Here is a 12,263-nt window from a genome sequence, read left to right as displayed (position 1 = left end):
TATTTTTTCCACACCTACAAACACACTGATGATCCCCCAACACAGGTTCTCATTTTGCCTTGAAGAAGTGAATAATTTCATAGAAAAAAACAAGGAAGACTCTATAACTACAAATCATCATCAAATTTTTGTGGGAAGATAAACTTCTTAGAGAAGAAAATTATGCTTTTTTAAGTTACAGAATTTAGAGGATGTAGCTTTGATTCAAGTATAACCAAAATTAAGAGGTTGTTTTCAGGATCACAACATTTCTAAGAATTTTACAAGCATGATGATAAAGTTGATGATAAAGCATCAATTTCCACTGAAAGGAATGATGCTCCAATTCGTACATGCCATTTTGCATCGCACTAAGCTTTCAAGTGCAGCAAACCTTTGTGGCAGAGCTAAAACTTAACAGTGGATTAAATGTCCTTTAGAGTTCATGGTGCTTCAACTCTCTCCAGCAGCAATGCTGAATTATGCTGCCTTAAAACCTTCATAGATCCGTATGGATGTAGATATTGGGGAAAAAAACTCCATCAGCTTTCCCACAATATTATGCACCATCCTTTTTGACAGATGAGACTACAGAAACTTTTTAATGCCTTTTTAGATTTTAATAGATTCACCATTTATTTTAAATGGAACTTGGATGCCTTCTTTTGCATTTTATTAACTTGTCGTGAAGAAGCGATTTTCTGTTAAGAGATGATATAATCTCTAGGAAATAATAATCATTTAGCAACTGTTCCTTGAACAAAACTAACAGCATGTTTTCTCTTAAGAAAAATAACCATGCAGGAGCTTGAGGATAATGTGTGATTTGTGATAAAAGGCAGATAGAGCTTTTGCATCAAACTAAGCTGAATACTTGCAGAAAAGTCTAGAAGTCTCAAGGAAGAAATGTATAAGGTTTCTGTAACACATAATATTCTGAAGTTGTTTATTGAGATCATAGATTTAAGGAGCAAAGGGACTAATTTTTCCTCCATCTGTGAAAATGTTAGAATTCTAAGCCCAAACTACAAAGGTCTCTTGAGATCTGTCTTCACAGTCTAGTAAAACTACAGAGATCTCCACAGGGAGCCCCATGCTCCTTTACCAGCACGAAGGCCATCCACTCCTCATTTCTCAGCTAACAAACAGTAGCTTGATCTGATGTAACTGATCTGGAAGAAACTTACCTCTAACTTAATGCCAACTGGAGTTCCTTTAGTTAAGTCATTTCACTTCATAAAGGAGTCATACTAGCACTGCTTACAAGTATATTTCTGGCTTATATTTTTTATTCTTGAAGGGAATGTCTGTCAGCCAAGCACACATCTTTCACTAAATATCTTGGAATCTGTGTATTTTCCTCCATGTATTACCACGAGAAAGGATACACTGAAAGAAGTTCTGACCAACTTCTCTTCCATTCTTCTCCTTTCCCTTTGAAACTACACAGTAAGATCTTTCATCATTTAAACAATAAAGTGGCATTTTGTGGTGCTCTATGACCATCAGTGTACTGTATATTCTTGCAAAATTACAAAAAAAAAATATTTGGAAAATCAAAACAGGTAAGATTCACAGTAGTGAATGGAAAAGAAGTGGACAAAACCTGTGACCTTGTAGCATGGAGTTTACATGCTGTGGAATCAGAAGTTAGTACTGATAGGGACCTGCTATAAGGAAGCCTGAAGCAGCTGCTCTTCTGAACACCAGTTTCACAGGTCATGGGCTGCAGAGCAAAGGGGAGGCAGGGCAACACATTAGCCATGAAGAATATTCGTGAAATGCAGGGCAGATTAGAAATTAAAAATCATGATATGCCTTTTACAGCCTATTAAACGTTGTTCTGAGGAACAACTACAGGTGCTTGAAGTTTCCATGACTACAGTGTTAATTAAACACATGGTAAAAAGAAAAATTCTGAGGATTGAGCCTGCAGCCCTGAAAAATTCAGATGATATTTTCAAAGAACAGCTGTGGTTTTTTGTTTAAGGTATTTATTTACTTTATTATTGTGATTGCTGTTGTATTTTTTTTAAGGCAACTGAATCAATACATTCAAATATGGAATATCTTACAGTAATTGTTTAATTGGTGGAGTCTCACAAAAAGAGGTTTTTTAATTGTATAGAAAAGAGAGTGTAATACCCCCTATTTTTGAAATTTCTATCAGGTGGTGCACCTCAATATGTTGAATTGTGATATTTCTTTACCTCTGCTCTTTTGAATTTGAGCCAGAGAGTATTAGAAGCCAGCCACTTTAGAATAGTAGAAAAATTGACATAATTAGTGATTAAGGTATCAAGTATGAGTGCATCTACATTTCACAAAAAAGTGACAAAACAATTAATTTGCCTCCCATTCCTGTTGCATAAAAGAAATGAGTAGAAAACAACTCTATACAAGTTAAATTAGATTTTCACAATTGTTACAAATTTTCATCCTAATACCCTTTCCTTCCAACACAGTTTAAGTTGAACGTATCATGAGAAAATTTAATTGAAAATTACTGTGACAGGTTTATTATATTAATTAACATCAAACAATTCTAAAATATTTATTTAAAGACTTGCTCTGAGGGTGCATATAACTACAGATGTAATTTCACAGACTACAGCTAATCCATAGTACCACTTAATGTGTTACTAGGTTGGGGGTTTTAAACCAATTATCTTTGTCGTTACCTTTTTATGCAATGTTTAAACCAAACCAAACTACATCAGTATTTTCAGAAATCCCTTCTATTGAATGCCTAAGAAACTGGAAATATCCAATGCTATATTACTAGCAGGGATTCCTACAATTTAATTTTTTCATGTCTGTAAAGTATAATAATCTAGTTGAATATATATATTTTCTTCTCATCATACTTTCAGTGGTCTCTGCACCTACAGTGGTATCTCCTACCTCAGACTTTTAATTCCTCATGACTTCTAATAAGAGACTACAGATTTGATGTTCAGGACTCAGGCAGCTATTTTTTCTTTCTTTTAGTTTGTCATCCTGGGAAATAAAATTATATATTTTTTAAGTTTTGCTATTTTTTTTCCTCAATAATTTACCGTCCCAGATTGTCTTGGTGTACTTATTATGAATCTGCATGTGTATTTCTTCAAAGTTATCTTTCAGAACTAGCCAAATAGTTCCTTACAAGAAAAATCTAATCATCGTTTTGGGGAATGGTCTGCTCGAGGTATTGCTGCCTATAGACAACATGAATATAACCACTCCATGTTTAGCTCTGTGCTGTTAAACTTCCCCAATACTCTAAGAGGACTTTATAATCCCTCAACACCTTCTCACTCCAAGTTCCAAGGGACAGAATACATATCACACAACTCCTAAATGCCATTTAACATGATGATGCCAGGATAATATTCTAGAAGGATTTCAAGCCCTTACAATAGAAATAGCAAAAAAAAACCCCAACCAACCAAACAAAAAAACAAACCAAAAAAAAAAAATATTTTTTTCTAAGGTCATAGGTCTTCCTCATGAGATTCAGAGAAGGTGTGGAATATGTAGTGTGGTGATGGCCCCTATCAAACCAGGAGGCGATGAGAAGCAGGATTAGAATTTTATCTAGACTCCTGGGATTTCTTCTTGGACTTCATCCTGTACAGACAGAGCCTGAGAGAATTATTTACAATAATTATGAGGTAGGAAATTTTTTAATAATCAGATACATTTTTAAGATGTTTAGAAGGACTGGATTTCTAACAGTGTGGAATTATATCTCTCCCAGAGACAATATCTATTCTATCAGGTACATTCAGTTTTTATGCGTTTAGGCTGACCTGAGACAACACACTCCAGCACAATGCAGAATGTTAGTTTTCAAATCATCCAGATGCTGGGAGTGTGACCTGTCTCTCTTGTGGCACAGGCAACAAGATTTTCTTCCTATGGAATTGAACATATGGTGAGCAGGAAAGGACTAATACACATAAAGCATCTGTTCCTATGAAGGGTTAGGATGCAGGTAGGGTATGCACATCTAGAGATGATTTTTATTATTTCTTGCTGCACTGTTGAGACTACATTTACAAGGATGTATTCTTCACTGTGAGTAAATCAAAACCAAAAGTGGAGTGTGATTATTGGCAACTGATTTTTTTTCTCTCATGCATCTCAAGCATCAGGAGTGAGGACTTCATGGGGCTTTCTGGGTGTGAAATGACAATCTGGCTCAAGTCAGAAGTTCTGTTGAATGAAAGAATCTTAAAAATAGGGTAAAGGAAAAATTACATGTGTATCATTAATATATGCCTTTGTGTACATAAAGTATACATACTTATATATTTAAATGTTTATGTACATATATATCTGGAGACAGTGCTAAATTTTTTATCAGTTCAATCAATCCTTCAGCAACCTAAAAATCCAAGTTACTTAACAAATAAGAATATTCTCATTCAATACAGAATATAGATTGCATTTTTCTACCCTTCAATTGCTTCCCCTCTCTCCTGGCAGGATGTTCTCTCTCACAGAGTCCATCCCCTGGTCCCCACCAGGGGAAGATGGGTGTAGCTGCCCCAAGGCACCAGCACACTGAAATCTCCTGATGTCAGGAGGTTTTTCCTCCTCAGCCCTGGGATGGCTCACATTTATTTCTGCAGATCACTTCACCATGGCAGGTGCCACTGAGGTCACCACAAAGCCCTGAGTCACCCCAGGGAGATGAGAGTCACTCCTGCCATGCATTGCTAGGGCCATCCTGCCCTGGCCCTGTAGACCCCTGACCCCACGGGCATGGGGGCTGCATGGGTGGGCTGTGGGATGGTGGTCTGGCAGCCCAGGCATGGCTCAGGACTGCTGACAACAGCCATTCTTACTCACCAGAGCTGAGGATGAGGAGTGAACAGTCTGAGGATGAATTGATATGTGCCTACAGGTTTAAGCCTGCTTATGTCTACAACCAAGTACATCAGGCACAAGAATTCATAGCTGTGAGTCCTCCAGTAGAAGTTAAATTTTAAATACCCTATTAGTCACAAAACACTAATGTATTCTTCAGAGAAATAATTTACAGTCTGTCTCTGAGTGGAAACTCTGTGCAAACAGCCATGTTCAGAATTGATTCACTGTTACATTCAGTAAATCTATTTTTAATGGTGCTTGCTTTTCTCCACAAAGATGAGGAGGGAGATAATGGTGGAGGTACAAATGCATAACTCCAAGTGATAAAACTTCAGGAAAGTAACACTTCTTTGGTTTCCATAGTAACTACTCCCAAAAATGCCACCTGACTTGCATTTACACAGCACTCTGCCAAAACCTGCAGTTCCTGGCTGACTCTGTCCCATTACTGCTCCCTGCCTACTTCCCACTTCTTTTAATAGTGCCAAGGCAGACTCTTTATTGGCTGTATCAAGGAACTGAGGCAACAGAGTAACACAGAGAACGGAGCACAGCTGGGGTTTTTTTTCAGCAGAATCGTCCCCTAATTAGGTTCCCCAGCTCTTGTGAGCAGAAAAGCAATACAGCAGAGCAAGAGTGTGGCAATCAGCCAGGAAAACACGGAGGGCAGGAGGGCCAGGAGGAGTTAAATGCAAGACAGGAGATGCTAAACCTATTAGCCTTCCTGTGCAAATGGTTGTGTCCTCTTAAATGCCATACTGGTTCTAGAACAGCAAGAGTCTGTCCAGGAGCTCATACTCTGTCAGCAAACTGAGGCAGAATATAAAAAGCATTTTGAGAGTGAGAAAGTGAGAGAGTGAGAGATAATTATTAAAAGATAAAATTACTAGATAAAGACATATTCCCATCTTCCTAAACTTACTATAGGACACATATATGTTTTGATAGATTTAAATATAATCTTTCTGAAGTGTTTATAGAACACTTGTTACACTAGTTGAACACCAAAGTCCTACTTTTTTTAGCTTATATACTATCCAGTTATGTGTTATAATCAAAATAGGGAGTGTAGCAATGAAGAGGTCAGTGATAAAAGTTGTAGAGTACAGCCTTTCTTTGTATTGACAATGAAAAGGAGGAAGACTTCAATCATGTTAGCTTGGTGAACAAAAAGTTTCCTACTTCAGGACTAAAGGAATTTCAATTGTGAAGTGATATTATTACAACAGAAGGCATTTGCAGGATCAAAAATTTGCCCATAGATGTGTACCAAAAGAAGTGGTCATGCCTGAGCACCCATACCTAGTCTGCAACAGAGATGCTAAAACTAAACAGGGATAATACTCATAAACCTATGTCAATGCAATGGAGTTGAAATATCTAGGGACAAGGGATAAACATGGCAAAAAAACAATCCTTCCTAAAATGCTCTGACAGGCTGGTAAGATTTACCCCATAATAGTTTTAATACAGGTCAAATAGATAAGATGATAATGCTTTGAACAAAGTATATGCAAAGCAATGAGACCTAGATAAGAAAACTACTGTTTATGCATAATGTGAAGGAAGCACAAATTGTCCCATCAAAATAAATACCAGAATTTCACAGGGCTTAGTTTCATTAAAGTACAAACAGGAAGAAGAAAAATTGCTTTGGACCTGTCTGGAAACAAAAGAGAAATACAATGTCTTCTTGTTTTGTTTTGATTTTTTTAATATCTTGGTAAAATTAAAATTTATAATATTTTGAACATCTGCACAATAAACTGTGTAGCAATTTACTTTGCCACTTCAATCACATGGAAGATATTTTGTATGCTGAGCTTAGAGAAGTGTAATTATATTTTGCTCTCTGGTTTCCCCCTCTCCTCCTGAATTCAGCTCTTGTGAACAAAATGCAGTCAACTGCTTTCATTTAAAATAGCATTGGATAATCACTGAGATAAAAATTAAAATGTACAGATTTTCTTTAAAAAGCTCTTTCATGAAAATATCCTCTGAAGATGGCTGTACTGGTAAATCTTTAAAGGAATAGATTAAAAAAAAAGAATGATAATCAAACCTTATAACATACATCTGTTTTTTTCCATTAAGATCATGTATATTTGTCTTTAAAGTCTGGCTTTATTTTCAGTGTTATAGAAAAGAGAAACAGAGGATTAGATTTTCTTTCAAACTTGGTGTTTATGCAGATTTTTACTCTATATTATTTTGAATAAGCCATAAATGCTTTCATGTGTTCTGCTTTCCTGTTGCTTTACATTGTGCCCTTTATTATTTGTTTTATTCATATGTACCAGGAATCTTTAGACATGTATCACTGCACTTCCAGTTAACTCATGAAAATTTTGATAACCATATCTTAATAAACATATCAAGTCCATCTACCCTTGTTTTTCCTATACCTAGCTTAGATATGTAACAATGAGCAAACACATGGAAAATCAAGATGTTAATGCATCCTACAGTAGTGTTTTTCTTTCAGAAGTGAAGCCTGAACTACTTTCAGAAAAGAAACCCAAAACAAAGCAATTCTTGAAACTGCAAAAAACAGTCTTGAGTACAGCAGTTTGTTTTGATTGATTATTAGACCTGAATACAAAATCCAGAATATGAGATTATGCAATGAGACTTTTTCAATGCAAAGAAAAGGAAATGGTTCTCTTTTTTTTTCTGGAAACTTTTTTTTTTTTAAGATTTCAGCTTTTCTTAACAAATCTTCATCAGTAAAACACTACTTCTGTCAAGATTTCAAAGCAGATGTTTGCATTTGGAATCCCTAGTCTTGTATTGTCACAGCTCAATTTTTATAAAGGTAGGAAGCAAAATCTGATGACATTTTAATAATACATTTAGTAACATAAATTAGAAAACACTTTCCTTATTTCCATTGTTATATTTAAAATTAGATAGAATTAAGTGAAAGGGACGTTTTGATAGATTTTTATGCCACACTTATCACCAAAATATCTGATCACACTCTGCTATACAAAACAATAATATGCCCTTCTGTTCTACACAGCTTTCTTTTTAGGGAGTTGGAGGATAATTTATGTATTTTTGTTTATGTTACTGCCAGTTTGTATCAGATAAGAAAACTCAAGTAGAGAAGGAAGAAATAAATGTTCATCAAGCCCTTTGGCTTCTAGGGACTCTGATGGCTACCTGAGAAATTACTTTCTGCTTGACTTCACAGAATAACTGAGGTTAAAAGGAACCTCTGTAGATTATTTAGTCCAATCCTCTGCTCAAAGCAGAGTCTTCTAGAGCAGGTTTTTCAAGATATTGTCTAGTTGGGTTTTGGATATCTTCACAGATAGAGACACTCAGGGCAACCCAAATATTGTTTCAGTATCTTGGCCATAACAAATCAAACCCAAACAATTAAACAAAGAAAACAACAGAAAAAAAGTATTTTACTCTTGCAGAAATGGAATTCCTTGGTTTGATTTGTGCCCTTTCCCTCTTGTGTATTTAATGGGTACCTCTGAGAAAGGTCTGATTGCATCTTCTTTAACCCCCCATAACAGGGGGACAATGATAAAATCCTTCTGATACTTTACATCTCCAGGTTAACAACCCTAACTCTCTGTCTACCTTTATATGATTGGTGCTCTTATTCCTTCATCAGCTTTATGGACCTGTGCTGGACTTATTCCAGGAAGCCCATGATTGTTTTTTAAGAGAGAAGTCCATGCCTACCTGGTTTGAACACAGAAGTGGGCTCTGCCCTCAATGTGTGGTCTTAGCCAGACCTGACCAGAGTGGAAGGAGAGTATCCCTTGACTCACTGGTGATGGTTTTCCTAATGCAGCCCCAAATATTGTAGACTTTCATTACCACACGGGTGCACTGCTGGCTGATGGTCAATTTATTGATGGTCAACAGCACCATCAGGTCTTTTTTTGTCAAGCTGCTTTCTAGCTTGTTAACCTCCAGCACGTACTAGTGCATGCTGCTATTGCCCAGGGTACAGGACTTGGTATTTCCCCTTGCTGAACAGCATGAGGGTGCTGCTGACCCATTTCTCCAGCTTGCTGGGTTTTGCTCAAAGACAGCACAATCATCTGGTGTTTGAATCAGCCTTCCAATTTTGTATCATTTGCAGATTTGTATTTTAGATCCTAATACCGTGTTCAGCTGAAAGTCTCTGGTGGTTGATGGCTTGGTGAAAAACAGTATTCTGAAAATTTTGATAAAGCATTTGGTCCAGCCACAAAATGAAATTATTTTTCATAGGAATGTAATACTGATCTGGAGTGAAGTCACATCTGAGTTCTCACAGCATTTTTCCTCTCCAAATGTAGAAGCATGGTAATTAAGAATATAGAAATGCAGCAGAAATACACACTGAAAAAAATAGAAGTGGTAAGATGGTGACTAAGATTTTTTTTGTTTGCTGCTAGCAAATTATACTTGTCTCTCTTAAGCAATGTTTGCATGCATAAATAATTTATTAGAAATCCAGAGAATTTAAAGACAAAAGATCATATGAGTTCATCTTGTATTCCATAGTTCAGCCCAAATAACTTAAACCAGTTGTTTCCATACTAAAGTTGTAATTCCGATATGCCTGTAGCATATATATCAACTATCCAGCCATAGTCTAAAGATTTCAAGTGATAGAAATATATCCTAATTATAAGTAAGCTGTGATAAGATTTACTTATAAACTAGTATCACACAGAACTATGTTGGTTATGTTCATGATATCACACTGGAATAAAAGCATAAATGCTTACGAGTGGCTTGGTTCCAGCAGTATGGTGGTACTTTAAAAAACTTTGCCCAACAAAAGTAAGCAGCTACAATGCATCTGGTTTACTTAGGTAAGTGGAGATTTTGAGCAGAGCAGTATGATTTCCTCAGACAGCACCATTACATAGAAATTACTACAAGATGAAATACAGCACCTGATTTTCCACAGTCACATAATTTAGGATGGTGATAATTTAGAGAATAAAATTATGGAGATTAAGCATGCATGTAGACAGTGAATATCTGTGTCCTTGTTTTTTGCTGTATCACAGAAATGCAGAGTTAGAGCTCATACCATTTTGTTCAGAGTGCGACTGTGGAAGGAGGATCAGCAGTGTAGGGAGACGTGGGTGATTTTTATGAGCTAAAGGTGCTGCTAAACTTGAAGGCCTGCAGGAATGATCAGGAAAAGATAAAAAAAAAAAGTGGAACTAACCCAGAGGCTTAAATTTGTGTGAAGCATCTTTCAGAAGGTGACTAAATGCACCATAGATTGCAAAACTGTTTGAGATAAAAGTGCAGTGAGGAATATCAGGATGCTCAGGTTTTGTTTGGAAGAATGGCATTACTGGGGCAGGAGAAAGATTGCTAAGCATGCAAAGTTATTATGTGAATGTCAAAAAAGACTTCTGGTTGGTAGACTTGGCTGTGTATTTTTACGTAGACTGCCTGAGTTTCAATCCCAGTCCTATTTCCAATAGTTTCTGTGAAGTCTGACAATTAGTTTTTTTGAAAAAAAAAAGAGGGAATTAGAGGTGGCCTGGCTGCAGGATAGAGATTACTTTTATTAAAGAATTCTGTACTACAAAGTTCTATTCTACCTTCTTACTGTAAGATGTGAAATTAGAAAATCGTAAAATCCAAGATTATAATATACTGGGTTTAACTCCAATGCACTTTTTAAAACTTTTTTTGTACTAAGAAGAACTTGATGTACATTTCTACCCGCACTTCTTATTAATATATGAACTTTGTCAGGAGATGCAGCCAGGAATGATAGTCTGCCAAATGTAGCTTGCATGTAAGACAGTGACACTTTGCACAACTGAAAATTTTTCAGAACAACCCTCTTGGCCTTTTCTCTTTCATTATAATGTTGTTAAATGACTATATTTTTATAGGTCCTACATATGTGAACTACTGCCTTAGACTGAGTTGGAAAAGAGGAATTTATGGCAATGCTTGGAAATAACATATTTAGTGAGTTTTGAGGGAGGAAATTTGATGTCAGATAGGGAGGTAAGTAAGAGTTCAGGGTATCATTTGGCATGGAGGAGTTCTGTAAAGTTTTTGTTCAAAGATGGAAATAACTGATTTTGATGGTAGGAAGGAATCAAGAAAAAGAACACTAGAAGAAACAAAATGGAAGAAACAGTCCTCCCATATCCCCTGAGTGTTATCTTGTCATTTATAACCTGGGGGCAAATAAAGGTAAGTGTTTTTGACTTTTAACAGTAGCAAGGTAATTTTGACATCACAAGATAAAATATTTTAGACTAGATGTCTGCAAGGTATTTTTCAGCATTTTATAGTGATATAAAATATAGGCTGAGAAAAAAGAAAAGGATACATGCTGCAAATAGGAATTTGTGTTTATGCAGTTTTCAAGTATTCAGTCTATATTTCTGATTTATAATCTTCCTAGTTTTGTGATCTCTTCTCTTAGGTTTGCAGAGAAAAGAAGACCCAGCAAGAACGCCTTTGCTATATGCTCCAGTATAAATGAGATAAAGAAGGAATTAATTTTCCCTCATGACTTTTCTGTAGCATACAATACAAAGTAATGTTTTCTGTTGATTTGGCAGTGTCTTTTGATAAACTATAATTGCAAAGAATTTTTGTACAACGCTAAAGTGCTGATAAAAAGAGACATATGAAGAGATTGCCTAATTATTTTCCTTTTGTTTCATTTTAACTCAATGTTAGAATTATAATAGTATTTTTCAGGATGTGTTTTTACCATTTTCTATAAGAACTGTTTTCAAAAATGTAGTACATTATGATACAAAATTTCATTTATTCAACTAATTCTTCAGCAAGCAAACCACATCAGCCTTTTATTTTCTTTTATGTTAGTAATATGCAAGTGTTTTCTCTTCTGTTTTCTTAGTGTGTTGATACAATCAAACCAAATGCCTAGGGTGTTAGGTAGTGTGGGATGGCAAACATTGTGCTGCCAGCAGAGTAATGATGACCCTACTCTTTCATCAGTCTCGATTTACTGGCAACATCCTTAAAGTTGCCACAAGCAAGTGAACTGTCAGTAATACTAAAAGACAAAGTAACAGCTTGACCTTTTACTCATGGACACACTATAAAACTGCATGAATAATGAGGGTTTATTTAGTGATAACTGAAACAATGAAATAATAATAAAAAAATCCCTCAACAATTTGAATTTGTTGACTTTTTAAAAACTCTCTTGTTTAAGAAAATCAATGCCTATTTTAAATCAAACATTGTATTACGAGTTCAGGTTGTCACATGCAAAAAGGAAGGAAATCCTTTTTGCTGAGCAACTACTCCTGCAATAATGAAGATTTCCAAATAGGCAGTGTAGTTCAAATGTATGCAAACTTGTCCTTAATTCATTCTCCAGACTTGGTACAGCTGGACTTCTCACTGTTTGAAAGCTCTGGTTCACAACAATATTAGAATGTCACATA

Source organism: Zosterops lateralis (genome assembly GCF_965231275.1).
Source record: "Zosterops lateralis genome assembly, chromosome: 1".
Taxonomy (NCBI): domain Eukaryota; kingdom Metazoa; phylum Chordata; class Aves; order Passeriformes; family Zosteropidae; genus Zosterops; species Zosterops lateralis.
The sequence above is the reverse complement of the archived record's forward strand: the minus strand, read 5'-3'. Positions refer to the sequence as shown.